The sequence below is a fragment of the Anomaloglossus baeobatrachus genome, chromosome 5 (assembly GCF_048569485.1).
Source record: "Anomaloglossus baeobatrachus isolate aAnoBae1 chromosome 5, aAnoBae1.hap1, whole genome shotgun sequence".
NCBI classification, from domain to species: domain Eukaryota; kingdom Metazoa; phylum Chordata; class Amphibia; order Anura; family Aromobatidae; genus Anomaloglossus; species Anomaloglossus baeobatrachus.
The window spans coordinates 568,727,507-568,746,781 of NC_134357.1; the positions used below are offsets into that span (position 1 = coordinate 568,727,507).

Sequence of the window (19,275 nt, forward strand, 5' to 3'; positions counted from 1 at the left end):
CCCCCAGCAGCAGCATCGATTCCCACCTCCCCCCCAGCAGCAGCATCGATTCCCACCTCCCCCCCCCCCCAGCAGCAGCATCGATTCCCACCTCCCCCCCCCCCCAGCAGCAGCATCGATTCCCACCTCCCCCCCCCCCCAGCAGCAGCATCGATTCCCACCTCCCCCCCCCCCCCCAGCAGCAGCATCGATTCCCACCTCCCCCCCCCCCCCCAGCAGCAGCATCGATTCCCACCTCCCCCCCCCCCCCCCAGCAGCAGCATCGATTCCCACCTCCCCCCCCCCCCAGCAGCAGCATCGATTCCCACCTCCCCCCCCCAGCAGCAGCATCGATTCCCACCTCCCCCCCCCCCCAGCAGCAGCATCGATTCCCACCTCCCCCCCCCCCCAGCAGCAGCATCGATTCCCACCTCCCCCCCCCCCCAGCAGCAGCATCGATTCCCACCTCCCCCCCCCCCAGCAGCAGCATCGATTCCCACCTCCCCCCCCCCCAGCAGCAGCATCGATTCCCACCTCCCCCCCCCCCCAGCAGCAGCATCGATTCCCACCTCCCCCCCCCCCCCCCAGCAGCAGCATCGATTCCCACCTCCCCCCCCAGCAGCAGCATCGATTCCCACCTCCCCCCCCCCAGCAGCAGCATCGATTCCCACCTCCCCCCCCCCAGCAGCAGCATCGATCCCCACCTCCCCCCCCCCCCCAGCAGCAGCATCGATCCCCACCTCCCCCCCCCAGCAGCAGCATCGATTCCCACCTCCCCCCCCCCAGCAGCAGCATCGATTCCCACCTCCCCCCCCCCCCCAGCAGCAGCATCGATTCCCACCTCCCCCCCCCCCCAGCAGCAGCATCGATTCCTACCTCCCCCCCCAGCAGCAGCATCGATTCCCACCCCCCGCCCCCCCCGATCCCAGCACTGCCCACCATCCCCAGCAGAGGACTGACACCCCCTGATCCGAGCAGCACTGGCCCCACCACAGATGGTCCACAGCAGCATTGCGCGCCCCAAAAAAATTCCAGACCAGGCACACAGCATGAAGCTTCCACAGAGTAATAAAGAACTCCCGTTTATAACTATGAAGACACTGACCTTGTTCTGTGCAGGAAAGAGTCATCCATAGCGCGGGGTCCTGAGGTAGAGGCTGCAGCAGAAGCAGCGTCCACACATGCCGAGAAGCAGCGTCCACACATGCCGAGAAGCAGGAGGAAGTGGCGTCTCCTCGTGCATTGTGACATTAGACCCCGCCCCCGACCACGCCTCTAACACGTGACAGTAGTGACGTCATGCCGGGAAGGAGCCTGTACACTCTAGCATCTACCCTCCATATGGTCCTGTAGTTGTGTGTGGTGGTAGCCGGGGTCTGGGGTCGCCCGTATTGGGGCTGATTTTTGGTCTATTCCGTCCTCTGGATCATAATCTATCGGCCATTTTTTTGTAGCCGCTCTACTTTGTGAGATTTTGTAGCTTTCCGCACATTTCGGGTTATTTCCTTTTCAGGGACATTAATGATAGAATGAAGCCGCTCTGTGAGGTAAGTGACACTGACATGTAATGCGCAGTTATATAAGTATATAAGTATGAAGGTAATAGCAGCGGTTACTGACAAAGACAGGAGGCCCCATAAGTCGCCACTGACCCCCCCCCCCCCCTTTCTGCCGGCATCATACTTTAATCAGCAGATAAACACTCCAGTTTTGCTAAATATCAAGAAAATTACCATCTGCTGTATATAAAACCGCTCAGTGTGAACTTGACAAGTTTTGCAACTATTTAAGAAGTTGCAGTTGATGGATCGGCCAAAAACATCTGAAAATCTAAAACCACAGCCGCGAGCAAAACACAAACAGGTAAACAAGACTTAAGTAGAGCTGAGGCTACTTTCACACATCCGGATTTTTGCTCTGCGGCACAATACGGCGTTCTGCAGAAAAACCGCAACCGGCTTTTGTAACGCCGGTTGCGGTTTTTTTTTGCATAGACTTACATTAGTGCCGTATTGTGCCACAGGGGCTTGCGTTCGGTCCGGTTTTTGCCGCATGCGGCAGATTTAGCCGATGCGGCGGCCGGATAGAACGTTCCCTGCAACGTTTTTTCTCCGGCAGAAAAAACCGCATCGCGCCGCATCCGGCCGCTGCGGCGCATTTTCAATGCATGCCTATGGATGCCGGATGCGGCGCGATGCGGAAAAAACCGCATCCGGACGCCACATGCGGTTTTTTCCACTGCGCATGTTGAGTAGCGTGCCGCAGCCGGAAAAAAACGGACCGACCGCATGTAAAAACTTATGCAAAGGATGCGGTGTTTTCGCTGCATCCGTTGCATAGGTTTCACAGCCGGATTGTGCCGCACTGCTCAAACCGGATGTGTGAAAGTAGCCTTATCGAATGGCCAATAATCCGGGGTCAGCGGATCACTGCCAGATTTAAAAAAAAAGAGTCTGATCCGCTCCGGAATCTGGTGCCCATATAAGTCAATGGGGACCGGAATCCAGAGGGTAAAAACGTTTGTGGCGGGGCTAGGAGCGAGTGCGGCATACTCACTGAGGCACACTCCTTCTGGGTCACGCTGTTACCTTCCGGAGCCGACAATTCAATATTCATTGTTTTCCCCGCCCACCGGCGTGCGTTGGTTGCAGCTAGACACGCCCCCACACGCTGAGTGGCAGCGTGTCAGCTAACTGCAACCAATCACAGGCGCCAGGACGGCCGGTGGGCGGGGAAAGCAGTGCACTGTCGGTCAGTTCAGTTCACGGTGGTAAACACTCGACAGCACAGGTATAGCGTGGCTGCAGCCCCAGCCGTCACGCTGTATCTGTGCTGTGTATACAGTGCCCAGAGTCACACGTGCGAGGCTTTGCCAGGTGCTGCCATGGCAGACTCGCGTAAACCCCTCGCATGTGTGATTCCGGTGAAAGTAAAAAGAAAAAAAAAAAAACACGACATGCAGTCCCCCCTAATTTTCAAATTTTCATCCCCAGCCAAGATAACGCCGGCCGGGGGCTGGTATATCCTCAGCCCGCAGCCGCCCGGTAGTACCGCATCTGTTAGATGTGACTATACCGGTGTGCGCTACTGGCTCTTCCCGCAGGCGTGATGCGGTGCCAGTCGGGGTAATTGCAGGGGTTAATAGCGGCGCACGGCTGCTGCTAAACCCTAGGTTTGTGTGATGGCACAGGCATCTATCAGATACCTGCATCACACTAACCTGTAAGTGACAGTAAATAAACAAGACACAGAGAAAAATCCTTTATTTGGAATAAAATACAAACATTCCTCCTTCACCTCTTTATTAAGCCCAAACACCCAGCAGCTCCAACGTAATCCACAGGAGAAGTCCCACGCCGCTTCAGCTCTGGTACATCTGAATATCACAGAGAACGGCACGACCGACCGCTCTCTGTGAGCTCCAGAGAATGAATGAGCTGCGCATTGAGCGGTGACGTCACTCAGGTCATTTCCAGTCACAGCTGGAGGTTCCCACGGTCCTTCATCTGTGATCGCAGGTAAGGCCGGTTTCACACATCCGGCTTTTTGCCGGTTTGCCGGATCCGGCGCTCTCCCATACAGTGACTACAGTACAGTGACAGCGCAACAAGCGCCGGTCACGTGCTGTCATGTGACCGGCGCATGTGACCCGGAAGTTACAGCGCTGTCACTGTACTGTATTGTCTGTACGGGAGAGCGCCGGATCCGGCAAACCGACGAAAAGCCGGATGTGTGAAACCGGCCTAACCTGACCTCAGGTGGAGGTCACTGAGTTCACAGACCTGCATCTCCTAGCAGAAAAAAAATCACAGTTTTTTTTGGCCAAGAGATGCAGATTTTGTGCTGAAATTTTTATACCATATTCCTGCATCCAATCTACACCTCCTGGCAAAAAAACGCTGTGTTTTGACGCAATTTTTTTGCCGCAGTTATTTTGCCGCAATTTTTGCCGTGTTTTTTTGCTAGGAGGTGCACATTTGGTGCTGAAATCGTCTGCACCAGCTTTCAGCACCAAATTTCCACCTGCTGGCAGAATTTTTTTTTTTTGGGGGGGGGCCAAAAATCAGGAGTGTGCGCTGCAGCTGTGCCGGTGGTGTGCTGTCAGACTCGTGCGGGTCTGACATCACCCGGCAAAGCCTGCTGTTGTCTGAACATGAGCGTGCATGTACCTAGAAACACATGCACGCTCCTGTCAGAAGTGTGCAGCAGTGCCGGTTTGTGATCGCACGGGCGTCTATCAGATACCTGCATCACACAAACCTGTAAAGCTCCTTTCACATTGCGTTTTACCTTCCGCTCACAGGTCCCGTCGGAGCATTCGTCCGAACCGCCCCTCCCCCACTCTGCAAAGCGTGTTCCGGACGCATGCGCCCGATAGGGCCATATACTGTTATAGAGCGCACTGCGTTAGCGTGTGCTCTGTTTTGTGCCCATTTTTTGTATATATACGTTTCTGCAGACGGACACCCGAACGTAGTGGATTTTATATTTTGATAGATCGGGCATTTCTGAACGCGGTGATACCAAATATGTGTATATATTATTATTTTTTTAACCCTTTAATTTTCAATGGGGTGAAAGGGGGGTGATTTGAACTTTTAGGTTTTTTTTATTTTTTAAAACTTTTTTTTTTACTTTTATTTTTCTTTATTTTACTAGTCCCCCTAGGGGGTTATAGCGATCAGCAATCGACCGCTCTGCCCTATCTGCTGATCACAGCTACACAGCTGTAAACAGCAAATTCGGTCACTTCCTGATTAATTCGGCTCCAGGCCGAGTGAAGACGAAAGTGACTTGTCATAGCTGCAGGCGTCATCACATGACCCTGTGATACCATGGCAACCACCGGAAGTCACGTGATCACTCACGTGACTTCCAGTGGGGGCGGCGGTAAGTGAAAATCCTGACCGCGCGTATATACAGTACATCTCGCTGCCAGACTTTGGCAGCGAGATGTAAGGGGTTATTGTTACGGGTGGAATGCGATTCCACTCGTAACATGCAGGCACACATGTCAGCTGTTGAAAACAGCTGATATGTGCGCCGATCACCGCAATCTGCCCGCGGCAGGGGGCGGAGCTTAACCTCATACGATCCATGACGGATAGATCCGTCAAAGGTCATTAAGGGGTTAATAAAGAAAAATAATAACTTGCGACATTTTTTTCCGCCATTTACCGATCCCCATAAATAATTTGATCACTGCGTTGTTCGGGTCGTTACAATTACAGGGACACCAAATATGTTCATGTTATTTGCTGATTTGTGATGTTTATTATTTTATAAAAAAGTGTAATAAAATTACATTATTCTATTTATTATTTTTTAGTAATTTTATTAGAAGAAAAAAAAAACTATTTTCCTCTTCCTCTAGAATACAGGAGATAGAGACTAGTGATGGGTAGTCCGGCTCTTTTTGGTAATCCGGTTCCCATGGCTCCGCTCACCAAAAAGAGCCGGATCTTTCAGATCGTTCTCAGCTCCTTATTAAATATGTGTTCATCGCAGGTGAACACATATTTAAGATTATAATAACGCCGTCAAAACCCCGCCCATCCGCAGCTAAACCCCGCTCACTTACAAGCGACCAATTAGATTGTTGAGTAGGCGGAGTTTAGCCGTGGGTGGGCGAGGGTTTGGCGGCGAAAAGAGCCGTTTGGAGATTTTAGTGACTCACTCTGGTGATCTGGCTCCTGGCAGTCACTGCAGGGAGCCGGATCTTTGTGTCGGATCATTCGCGACCGACACATCACTAATAGAGACTCTGCTCTGTACAATGGAGCTCTATGTCCTGTGTACTCTGCTGTGTTAGCAGAGGCTTCATTGTAGGTTCATTTATGTAAAATATTCCCTCTGACATCATCTTTCCTGTCTGTCTCTGTCTGTCTATCGATCTATCTACCTATCTATCGCTATCATCTATCTATCTATTATATATCTATTATGTATCTATCCATCTATCTATATGTCTATCTATCTATCATGTTGTATGCGTCTATCTATTATCTATCATGTATCTATATATATCCTCTATCAATCATCCATCCATCCCTCTATCAATCATCCATCCATCCCTCTTTGCTTTCAGCCATTCATTCATCCATCCATCCATTTTTGCAGCTGAATAATCTGCTTCTGGGTTCTCTACTACAATATAGAGGTCAAGATTACCAAATCTTCCTAACTTTTTCAATACAGGTAGTGGCTCAGTGGTAGAGCTGCTGCCCATGGAGCAATGAGCTTTACGTTTCACGGGTTCGAGTCCCGGCCACCCTGATAATCCAGAGCCGATGAGAATTTAATTTAATTTATTCACTGCACTGAGGGGAGGAGCCGGGACCTCTAAAATTGGGGCAGTCCCACAGAATCGGGTTGGGAGGTGTGCTTAAGAGTGTATAAAAAGAGAGATTAGATCCCGAGATCCCAGCGTATTGTAACCCCTTTATAAATTATTTGAGACATGAGCGGATCCATGGAGGTTTGGTTTGCCAGCAACAAGCAAGCCTAGCTCCACAGGCTCGAGCATGACCAAGACCCAGTCACTGATTGGCAGTTTGAGCCTCCACCCACATACAGCCAGCCATAAGCAAATCACTTCTGAGGGAGGCTGGACAGACTTTTTTTTTTGTTGCACACTACATGTGATCACGCTGTTTTTACCCCCAGTGTACGCTGTTCAAACACTGCAAGCTGCTTCCACATTGCTGTGCACCAAGTGTACCTGACCACAGAGTTGCCTCCACAATTTTTATTTGCACATAAAGCATGTGATCCCCAAAATCCTTGATGTTTAAATTTGGTGTTCAGTTCAAAAACTGAACCTCAGGTCCACTCATCTCTACTTGTGTAGGAAAGTGCACGCAGCAGTCTGTATTGGAGCGACATGGAATGATTAGCGATGGGACACTGCCCTCTGCTGGCCGAAGGAAAAAAAATAGACCGGGAATCAAAAATCACCGAGGGCATAGAAGCCTTGCAGTTTGTTTCCGGCAGGAAGCTTTTCAAAGAAGGACGAGGCCAGGAAGAGGAGTTGTGGCTAAATCCCAGTGGGTAGAAGGACCTGTAGGCGTGACCGGCTTGGTTAATTGGCGTGACGGCTTGTTTGGTGGACATGGTGATGTTTCCTCCTGTACACTATAATCATACAAGAGAGGGCTTTGTCTTACCCCCAGGGCACCGCTTCTATTAAAATCAACTCTATGCCCACGTGGACTTAAAAAAAAAAAAATGTTTATTCTTGGTTTCAGCTTTGTCGGCGGAGGCCCCGCCCCTTCTGGTCACAAGGGTGTGATGTCAGCAGAGGTCCCTCTATCCACTGGGATTTAGACGTTACCCAGGAAGAGTGAGGGAGGAACAGAGAAGAAACACCCGGGAGCTGACCGTAAAAGGAGTTTTGGTGAGAAGAAGAAGCAGCACATAGATGTGCTGGCTGAAGGGAAGAAGGAGGCCTCTTGTGCAGGAGATTTGAGTGACAGAGACGGCTCTGGAGAATACTGGAACAGGTAGTCTGCAAGTCCTGCACCCTCACACCGTCCAGCAAGACCCTGAAGATAGCCATCAACACCCCAGCTATGCCAGTCAATATCCCCAAGACCCCAGCCACGATTTAGTAGAGGGAGTGTTCTTTCCATGAAGTTTGTTAGACTGAACATTTTACTGATTGCTGTGTTGTCGAGAACTAAGAGATTGTAGTTCTTCCCTTGTGATAAGCTTCCCCTGTGCTTCCCAACCCCTGCTTGTGTATTAATAAATCTTGTTGCGTCTTCCTTCTCTGTGTGCTGCATCTTGACCTTGCGCTTACATTTTGGCGTAGTCTGCAGGATACAGCATTCTAGCGCAGAGATGGCAGATCAGTCCAGGACTGAGGTCACCAGGGACAATGTTCCACTAAGGGTTATCCTCAGCAATCGGGAGAGAATCTGACACTGCGTGACTGGGTAGAACGACTCAAAAGCATACTGCGCATGCATCGCCTGACGCCGGCCCTGCAGGCTGAGATAGTGTTGCTGATGCTGAACGGAGAGGCGTGACAGACCGTCATCTTCAGGCTCCCATGAGACCGAGCTACGTAGCTAAAGTAATACAAATTCTAGAAGTCATGAACAGTGATACTACTGACCTGGGGAATTTGAGAATGCGCTTGTTCTGGCATGTTCAAAAGGAGACGGCGACCCAAAACATGAATGCCTTGCAGGAGCTAACAGCCCATATTACCCCAAAATCAGGTAAAGAATATCTGGGATTGGGACGCTGGGATTTAGTAGTGCGAGATCAGATGGTGGCCGGCCTGCGAGAGCCTTTTCTGCGACTGCCCCTGAGAGATTGCCTACGGTGTAGCCCCAATCTGAGTTTCTTGGAAGTGGTTGCGGAGGCAAGAGTGCCAGAGAAAGAGGCACCTGCCCCCACCAATGTGGTACAGCACTCAGAGGTGGCCCCTGTTGAAGTGATCGATACCGAACCAAAGTGAGCCCGAAAGCTGCAGGAACTGAGAGAAGAATTGAATAGCAACCGTGAGGTGCCCCCTCCTTCAGCCGGTCAAAACCGTGGGCCTCCGGCAGCTAAAGTGCGAGTGGGACCTCCACCGCCACCTCGCCTGAATCAACCTGAGAGGGGTGGTGGTAGCTACCAGACATGTGAAGGAAGAGGTCACCTATCCTGGAACTGCGCCATGCGAACAGACACACCGCGTGGGCAGGCGTTAAACTAGCTGGCCTCACAGTAGAGGAGCATGCCAAGGGTCCCAAATTCATCAGAAGACAAGAACAAGGCTCAGAAGATTTGGTTGCCATTCGATCCACCACCTGGGCAGAACTTGAAGGGCAGTGAGTCTATTACTTGATGGATACCGGGTCCCAGGTAACCACTATGCCTGATGTCTGAAGAGTTTTTCCGCTGGCACTTCACTCATGTTGCCTGCTCCAGGTTAGCACCCACTATCACGATTGACTGCTGTCAACGATCTCCCCGTAGCTGGAGTAGTGTGGCTGAAGATAAGGATGTGTGGTAAGGACCTGGGAAGAAAAGGGATCGTGTTGGTGAAAGGCCTTGTCCGAGACGGACCTACCGTGATCTTGGGAATGAACGTCCTGAGGCAAGTAGGACAGTTCCTAGCTGAGGATCCGCAGGGGACATGTTGGACCCAGCAGACCCAGCAACGCCCAACCAGGAGGACTCTCCAACAGTTCATTCGGGTTTGCCAGATTCAGAAGCTCACTGCGCCCTCCCACTACTTGGGGAAGGTTGTGGTGCCCACACGTACTGCGCTGAATTTGTCAGTAGGGCAGATAATGCTCAGCATGCCAGTTCAGGTGCGATTGCCCATGGAAGACGTGGAAGTGGAACCTCCGGAAGACGCGGAGGAGAACCTAGGACTGCTGGTCGCATGGACCCTGGCGACGGTCCGGCAGAATCGGGTGCTGCTGAAGTGCCTTAACTTGAGTGGAGAAAGTGTGCAGCTCGTCTCTAAGAGAGAAGTGGCTTGAATCTCCATAATGCCTGAGATACACTAGCATGAGCCGTGGAGCTGGTTCCCGTCAGGGGAGACCCGTGGACCCTCTCCGTGGCCCTCACCCGGAGAGAGAATAGGGGTAACGCGGGAAGTGGACGCACTCTCCTTGAACAGATGGAGATGGATCTGACGGAGTTTTCCTCCAAACAAGTTGGGCAGGTGGAGGAAATATTGAGGCGGTACCAAACTGTGTTCGCTCAACATGATGGTGACTGTGGGTGCACCACCAACATTTAACATGAGATTCCAACATGGGACACCACCCCCATTCGAGAGAGATACCGACAGATTCCACCCAGTATGTATCAGAAAGTTAAAGAACTGTTGTCACACATGCTGCAGAATAGTGTGGTCCGGGAGAGCCAGAGCCCTTGGGCGGCCCCAATTGTCTTGGTTAGGAAGAAGGATGGGACATTACGGTTCTGTGTGGATTACAAAAGGAGAGAAGAGAGCGCACCGCCCAGAGTATTGGAAAGAGGGTGCTCACCCATGCAGTAAAAATATAAAGACAAAAGAAGAAGAAAGTACTGCACAAACGGGGAGCACATCCAATTAGAATATATATATAAAACCATATCCTTTATTGTGTCAAAAGATAAAAACCAAAAAACACACCCAGAGATAAATATAGCAATGAAAACCCCTATATAAAATCACAAAATGACCAACAATATTCGTAAGGTCATGCAATATCAATGCAATGTAGGTACATACATATACAGTCAAGGTCCTATTAAGGCTGATATAAACAAAGTCCATCCATGAACACATGCATAGAGATTCTATATGGAAAATGCAAAGGCTATATACAATAATATTGAATGTCACCACAATCTCATGGGAGGACAACAATGAGAACCTTGACCAGGTAATGCAATACCATGTCATGTCATTCCCAAAGAGAGGAGTGATCTAACCTACAATGAGGCGGTGTATAACGGCCAAAGCAGGTTCTATAGACAAGCCAAAGGACCGACGGAGGGGTTAGAAAGGGAAAGTCCCGTGGGTGAAGCCCCACGCGTATTGCTGCAAAGGAGCGGCTTCCTCAGGGAAAAACGTGTGGTCAAACAAGCAACGAAGGATATATATACACATTATTTAATAAAAACATATAGTTCACCTGTGTAGTGTGATGTGTGGTCCGGACCAGCTGGAGTGTGGGAGGCACATGGGAGGACACATGAGAAGACATCAGTCCTACCAAAACACGTAGCGGTGGGCGCTGCCATATTGGAAAATGCGCGCATGCGCAGTAGCTAGTTGAAATCACACTAGCGTGGAGGATTGAATGCGCATGCGCGGGTACCCATGGAGCGAGCCGCCGTCGGTATAGACTCGCACGTGCGCAGTATGGCAAGGCAGAAGACGTGGAACCAGAAAGAAGACACAGTAAGTGTCATGTAGTATATAAATGGCCATGCAAGGGAAGAGAAAGGAACAAGGAAAAAGAAAAGAAAAGAAGAGAGAAAGGAAAGTAAGAGAGGGAAGCAGTAAAAGAAGGATGAATATAACTATACATAGAAATTGAACATGGAAAGGATGTTACAGACAATTATAATGTATATTTCAAAATAGCACAAATTAATATATATCAGACATCACACAAAACCGGGGCCATATGTGAGGTCCCGATAGTATGCCACATATAGTAAAGTCAGGTCACAAATTAGACCCATGTACAGAACAAAAACCCTATCAGTCGCCCCTAAATAAAAGTACCATATAAGATATATCCTTCAAAAGGGCAGCCAAATAGTAATACAGCACATGTAAACAAAATAAACATTTTTGTATGATCAATGTGCTATACCACTAAAATACTATGCATGTGAGGTGGCAAGGTATGTGGCTACAGAATGCCATAGCCGCAAGAGCAATATATAAGAGGCAGATATATATACCTAGGGGCATCAAAGAATGTAGAATTGATATGTGAGAGGGGGAGGGGAGAGAAAGGGCATATAGAAAAAGTATTTGTATATGTCCAAATAACCAGGCAAAAGGATAACATGTGCAGTCTGGAATTACACACATAACAGTACAGTAGAGTGCCTCTCCACATAACCCAACACATCAACAATTGATGCGTATATGGATGAATCTTTGAAAGTAAGGACGTGCTGATCCCAATCATAGGAGCCAATTAAAACAGGGGGCGGTATGTACATTTGTGGACTGATGTAATAGAAGAAAGAGAAGACCATTCAAGGGTGTCTTATCATAATCATAGAGATATATTTATTGGCAGGGTACCCAAAGAAGAAGAAAACAGGCTTCAACCACAACCGCATCATACCCATCTTACAGTCACATTGTGCCCCAAATAGGGTCCTATGACGGATAAGAACACATAACAGGAAGTTGCTGGGCATAACAAATAATATAGGAAGATTAGACAGAACAAAATTCAGTTATAAGATGTCCGTTGTGGCCATAGTAGACGACTTCTGTATGACACTGTTGTAAATGGACAACGGATGCTTCAAAATCTCCGCAGTCAGGGGGTATGAGGAGTACACTATTTTGAGGTATCTTCATCAATACACAAGACTCCTTTCTTATATCGTATTAGGCAGCAAGAAGTATCCACAATTACATGAAGGATGGGCCGAAGATGTAGTCTAGGCTTGAGAAATAAGACAAGGCCTAAGGATGAGACAAATAAAGGAATTAGACAGCTCCTTCAGCCCAAAAATCCCGTAAATAATAAGTCTTCATTTAAGTCATGTTTAATTTCCATGTTCATCCTTCTTTTACTGCTTCCCTCTCTTACTTTCCTTTCTCTCTTCTTTTCTTTTCTTTTTCTTTGTTCCTTTCTCTTCCCTTGCATGGCCATTTATATAATACATGACACTTACTGTGTCTTCTTTCTGGTTCCACGTCTTCTGCCTTGCCATATTGCCCACGCGCGAGTCTATACCGACGGCGGCGCGCTCCATGGGTACCCGTGCATGCGCATTCAATCATCCACGCTCGTGTGATTTCAACTAGCTACTGCGCAGGCGCGCATTTTCCAATATGGCAGCGCCCACCGCTACTTGTTTTGGTAGCACTGATGTCTTCACATGTGTCCTCCCCTGTGCCTCCCACACTCCAGCTGGTCTGGACCACACATCACACCACACAGGTGAACTATATGTTTTTATTAAATAATGTGTATATATGTCCTTCGTTGCTTGTTTGACCACATATTTTTCCCTGAGGAAGCTGCTCCTTTGCGGCGATACACGTGGGGCTTCACCCACGGGACTTTCCCTTTCTAACCCCACCGTCGGTCCTTTGGCTTGTCTATAGAACCTGCTTTGGCCGTTATACACCGCCTCATTGTAGGTTAGATCACTCCTCTCTTTGGGAATGACATGACATGGTATTGCATTACCTGGTCAAGGTTCTAGGAAAGACTATTGTTGTCCTCCCATGAGATTGTGGTGACATTCAATATTATTGTATATAGCCTTTGCATTTTCCATATAGAATCTCTATGCATGTGTTCATGGATGGACTTTGTTTATATCAGCCTTAATAGGACCTTGACTGTATATGTATGTACCTACATTGCATTGATATTGCATGACCTTACGGATATTGTTGGTCATTTTGTGATTTTATATAGGGGTTTTCATTGCTATATTTATCTCTGGGTGTGTTTTTTGGTTTTTATGTTTTTAACTTTTGACACAATAAAGGATATGGTTGTATATTCTAATTGGATGTGCTCCCTGTTTGTGCAGTACTTTCTTCTTCTTTTGTCTTAGTATATTTTTACTGCATGGGTGAGCACCCTTTTTCCAATACTCTGGGTGGTGCGCTCTCCTCTCCTTATGTACTTATATGGTTGATCTCCCCTTTGGGAGGTTTTTCTGAGCAGCACGCCTAATGTAATTACTATATTTATTGTAAAAATATATATTTCAAATCTTGTGTGGTGTTTTGGTGATCCTCATGGATTGGGAGTCACGTGAAGCTGCCTGTTTGGCACAATCAGGCAATGTGTTTAGGTCTGGCAATGTTTCCGTGAGCCACACGGATGAGTTTTCTTTACTGTCTACGGACCTCACCACCGCACATAAAACTGGGATAAGATTATGGTGGAATATCCGCAGTTTAGAAGAATATTTAAAAGTTGGCATTGTACCTAGGGGTGTCTATTTTTCCCGCCTGGGAGCCTTCATTGGATGTCCAGGAAACCTGGGAGCAGGGTTTACTACGGTGCTCCAGTACCCTGATCAATATGTTACTGGAGCACGATAGGACCCTTCTAGCTACGACAAAAAACAACATAAAGGACCTTGAAGCCAAACTGGCCAGATTGGAAAATCAAACACAAGTCCTTACCTTTCAGCAGAAATTAAAGGAATCTATGGACCTTTATGAAAAAGACATAATCAACAAGAAGAGGAAGAAATTCCATCGTGATCAGACCAATTTTGATAACAAAACAGTGTTCAAATGGAAACATAGGTGGAATCCCAGATGTTTTACACATACTGGAACCCATAATATGGATCAAGGGGGCCAGCTACCAACACGAGGCACCAGTTCAAGTGATTTTTTTTATCATCTACGGGCAGCGATCTGGACACCGGACCAGAAGAGGGGGCCAGCGGAGGAAACCACATATCAAGAATAACAAGATCCAAGAATTATCCTCCTCAATGGGGGAATACGGGGAAGTTCAAGCGCTAACTTCAGATTTGGGAGACACCTCTCCTTTGGGACTGGATACACAGGTGAGTGATGACAAACTCCGGATCATCAATTTGTCCCACCATACACTTACAACACACGAGATCTCAGTATTGGAAAGGGGTCTTACTTTTTCTCCTACACATGCAATGGATAAATTCACGCTTACTAAAGATCTGTATTTATTCTGCAGGAACTTTATTTTCAAGGTGATTTACAATAAACCAGAGGTGGCCAGTACCCTGGAGGCAGATGAACAACAGGTCTTCAGAGACCTTCTGGACCTGCTTCAAGAAAATGAGTATGATACAGGTAAGCCCAGCTTTCCCTTCAAGAGTAAGTCCTGTACCAATCCTCCTTGTGCCAGCCATTTGCATTTTTTTCGAATTGGTGAAGGCTGACATTCGGAAACTCAAAACCCATACACCAAGGGCACTTAATCTGGGTATACAAGAAAGACGAGCAATCCGGAGCCTTAAAAACAACAGTTTTTTGATCAAAGAGGCAGACAAAGGGGGCAACGTAGTCATTTGGCCCATGGAAATGTATTTGGAGGATCCCACGGTCCCCTTTACTTGAAAACGTCACCTTCTTCTCGACTCCGCACACCATCTTGGAGGCATTGATGAAAAAGAGAAGAAGTATCTATGAGTGGACCAGCCAACTACTCCCACTTTCTACATGCTACCGAAAGTGCATAAGTCTACTACTAAACCTCCTGGACGACCCATAGTGGTGAGCGTTGGTAGTCTCTGTGAGAAGGCGAGTGTTTATGTGGACTTTTTCCTACTGCCATTGGTCAGTGATCTCCCATCTTTTGTGCTGGATTCCTCCCACTCTATACGAATTTGTCAGGACATCAAACTCCCACCCAGGGGCTTTGCTGGTTACTTGTGATGTGGAATCCTTGTATACCAACATTAAACACACTGATGGGATGCATGCGGTCACACATTTTGTGGACCTCCAAAGGGCTTCTGACCGCATGCACGACTCGTTCCTAATTGATCTACTGGATTTTGTCCTCCAACATAATTACTTCCTTTTTGATCATAGATTTTTCAGGCAGATTTCTGGGGTGGCTATGGGTGCTCGATGTGCACCGGTTTTCGCAAACCTTTTTCTTGGATGGTGGGAATCCACTCAGGTTTATCCACTTCCCATCTTCCATGCTTGCGTCTCCCATTGGCATCGATACATCGATGATGTCATCTTTGTGTGGAGGGGCACTGAAGAAGAGTGCTGTGAGTTTTTATCATCGTTAAATATCAATCAATTTAACATCTTCTTGACATACACCATCTCTCCTCTTAGAGTTACCTTTCTGGATCTGGAGATCGCAAAGAAGGGAGAGGGATTGACAACTACGTTATACCGAAAGGTAACATCTACTAACAGCCTCCTCCAATACCAGAGTTTCCATCCCCTCCACATCAGACAGGGCATTCCGACTGGCCAATTTTTGCGAGTCAGACGCAACTGTACGGAGGATGAGGATTTTGAACTACAGTCTAAAAATCTTACCCACAGATTCCTTGAACGGGGGTACCCAAGTAGGATGATTTCGAAGGCATTTCAGCGAGCCAAACCAGAAACCCAATCAACACTCAGTACTCCAAAGTCCAGGAAGAAGGACTGTCAGACCAGATTTATTACTACATACAATGACCAATGGGGTAAGGTCAGAAATATTTTACAGACCCATTGGGCCATTTTGACTGCAGATACCCAAACATCACAGGTAGTGAGTCCCTACCCACTGTTGACAGCTAGGGGGGCACCTAATTTGAAGGACATGCTGGTCAATAGCCATTTTTCAGGGCGGTCGTGTAGATTAAACAGGGGCGTATCCCTGAGAGGGTCATATCCGTGCGGCAAATGTAGTGTCTGCAGGTATATGCACCCTGTCTCAAACTTTTTTTGTAATCCACAGGACTCTGCAAGATATGCTTTGCAATCTTACATAAACTGTAAAACGAAAAATGTTATATATGCCTTGGTGTGTCCGTGCAACAAGATCTACGTCAGCCAAACTTCCCAAGAGCTCAGAAAAAGGGCACAAAAGCACCTTTCGACCATTAATTTGGCGGTTTCGGACAGGAGAAAAGGTAATCCTATTAATCCAGTGGTGGCACATTTTCTGGAACACCACCGAGAATCATGTCAACATATTCGAACTCTGGGTTTGCAGAGATATGTGGGCAATGGGAGAGGAGGATCTTGTCACAAATGGCTGTTGGAGAACGAGGCTAAATGGATTTTTAATTTGAACTCTGTAGCTCCTTGAGGCTTAAATGAAGACTTATTATTTATGGGATTTTTGGGCTGAAGGAGCTGTCTAATTCCTCATCCTTAGGCCTTGTCTTATTCCTCAAGCCAAGACTACATCTTCGGCCCATCCTTCATGTAATTGTGAATACTTCTCGCTGCCTAATACGATATAAGAAAGGAGTCTTGTGTATTGACGAAGATACCTCAAAATAACGTACTCTTCATAGCCCCTGACTGCGGAGATTTTGAAGCATCCGTTGTCCATTTACAACAGTGTCATACAGAAGTAGTCTACTATGGCCACAACGGACATCTCATAACTGAATTTTGTTCTGTCTAATCTTCTTATATTATTTGTTATGCCCAGCAACTTCCTGTTATGTGTTCTTATCCGTCATAGGACCCTATTTGGGGCACAATGTGACTGTAAGATGGGTATGATGCGGTTCTGGTTGAAGCCTGTTTTCTTCTTCTTTGGGTACCCTGCCAATAAATATATCTCTATGATTATGATAAGACACCCTTGAAGGGTCTTCTCTTTCTTCTATTACACCAGTCCACAAATGTACATACCGCCCCCTGTTTTAATTAGCCCCTATGATTGGGATCAGCACGTCCTTGCTTTCAAGGATTCATCCATATACGCATCAATTGTTGATGTGTTGGGTTATGTGGAGAGGCACTCTACTGTACTGTTATGTGTGTAATTCCAGACTGCACATGTTATCCTTTTGCCTGGTTATTTGGACATATACAAATACTTTTTCTATATGCCCTTTCTCTCCCCTCCCCCTCTCACATATCAATTCTACATTCTTTGATGCCCCTAGGTTTATATATCTGCCTTTCTTATATATTGCTCTTGCGGCTATGGCATTCTGTAGCCACATACCTTGCCACCTCACATGCCCAGTATTTTAGTGGTATAGCACATTGATCATACAAAAATGCTTATTTTGTTTACATGTGCTGTATTACTATTTGGCTGCCCTTTTGAAGTATATATCTTATATGGTACTTTTATTTAGGGGTGACTGGTAGGGTTTTTGTTCTGTACATGGGTCTAATTTGTGACCTGACTTACTATATGTGGCATACTATCGGGACCTCACATATGGCCCTGGTTTTGTGTGATGTCTGATATATATTAAGTTGTGCTATTTTGAAATATACATTATAATTGTCTGTAGCATCCTTTCCATGTTCAATTTCTATGTATAGTTGTGTTCATCCTTCTTTTACTGCTTCCCTCTCTTACTTTCCTTTCTCTCTTCTTTTCTTTTCTTTTTCCTTGTTCCTTTCTCTTCCCTTGCATGGCCATTTATATACTACATGACACTTACTGTGTCTTCTTTCTGGTTCCACGTGTTCTGCCTTGCCATATTGCGCACGCGCTAGTCTATACTGACGGCGGCACGCTCCATGGGTACCCGCGCATGCGCATTCAATCCTCCACGTTCGTGTGATTTCAACTAGCCACTGCGCATGCGCGCATTTTCCAATATGGCAGCGCCCACCGCTACTTGTTTTGGTAGCACTGATGTCTTCTCATGTGTCCTCCCATGTGCCTCCCACACTCCAGCAGGTCCGGACCAAACATCACACTACACAGGTGAACTATATGTTTTTATTAAATAATGTGTATATATATCCTTCGTTGCTTGTTTGACCACACATTTTTCCCTGAGGAAGCCGCTCCTTTGCGGCGATACGGATGGGGCTTCACCCACGGGACTTTCCCTTTCTAACCCCTCCGTCGGTACTTTGGATTCTCTATAGAACCTACTTTGGCCGTTATACACCGCCTCATTGTAGGTTAGATCACTCCTCTCTTTGGGAATGACATGACATGGTATTGCATTACCTGGTCAAGGTTCTCATTGTTGTCCTCCCATGAGATTGTGGTGACATTCAATATTTATCTCTTTGTGTGTTTTTTGGTTTTTATGTTTTTAACTTTTGACACAATAAAGGATATGGTTTTATATATATTCTAATTGGATGTGCTCCCTGTTTGTGCAGTACTTTCTTCTGGTTCTGTGTGGATTACACACGGCTGAATGCCTGCACCGTCCGGGACTTCTATGCCTTAATGTGAATAGAAGAATCATTATCGGCCTTGGGGAAGTCAAAATAATTCTCTTCTCTAGACATGGCAAGTGGGTACTGGCAGGTTCCCATGGCTCAAAAAGACTGGATGAAGACAGCCTTTATCCGAGTTTAACCGGATGCCATTTGGGCTGACCAACACCCCAGGGACATTCCAGCGCGTGATGTAGAGGTGTCTGGGTGTCTTAACCTACTAAGTCGGGTGTTGGAGCGACTGCAGACGCATGGGCTGAAGGTCAAACCCTGGGCGTGCCGCTTTTTCCAAAGAGAAAGTGAATACCTCGTGCACACTGTGTCCAGCGAGGGGGTATACCCAACTGCAGAAAATGTTGCCGCCGTGCAAAAATGGCCAACTTCGGGCTTTCCTAGGCTTATCCGGGTACTACAGAAGGTTCATCAAGGACTTTGCCAAGATCGCGGCACCTCTGCATGCCCTTTTGGGAGGTACGGCGGGGAGTGCCCGAAATCAGCCTCTCCAGTGGGGTCCTGAACAAGAAGAAGCCTTCTGGGCTTTGAAAATGGCGCTAACTACTGCCCCCATCCTGGCATATGCTGACTTGGGAACGGTGCTGGCTTAAATTCAAGAGGTATGAGAGGGTTGTAGTGTATGCCAATCGTTCCCTGTGGGACTCGGAGAAGAATCCCAATAACTATATCTCGTTCAAGCTAGAGCTGCTGGCCCTGGTATGGGCGATGACTGAAAAGTTTGTTCAATACCTGTC

At 47.4% G+C, this 19,275-nt stretch overlaps 1 protein-coding gene across 1 annotated transcript in view; it reads left to right on the plus strand.

Annotated features, from left to right (window-relative positions):
- Window positions 1–1,289: 1,289 nt before the first annotated feature.
- The window catches only part of LOC142312393 (uncharacterized), a 236,487-nt gene continuing 218,501 nt past the window's right edge, over window positions 1,290–19,275 (plus strand). Inside the window, exon 1 of the mRNA XM_075351337.1 lies at window positions 1,290–1,526. The gene's annotated coding sequence lies outside the window, so the exon portion shown is untranslated. The remainder of the gene's footprint in view (window positions 1,527–19,275) is intronic.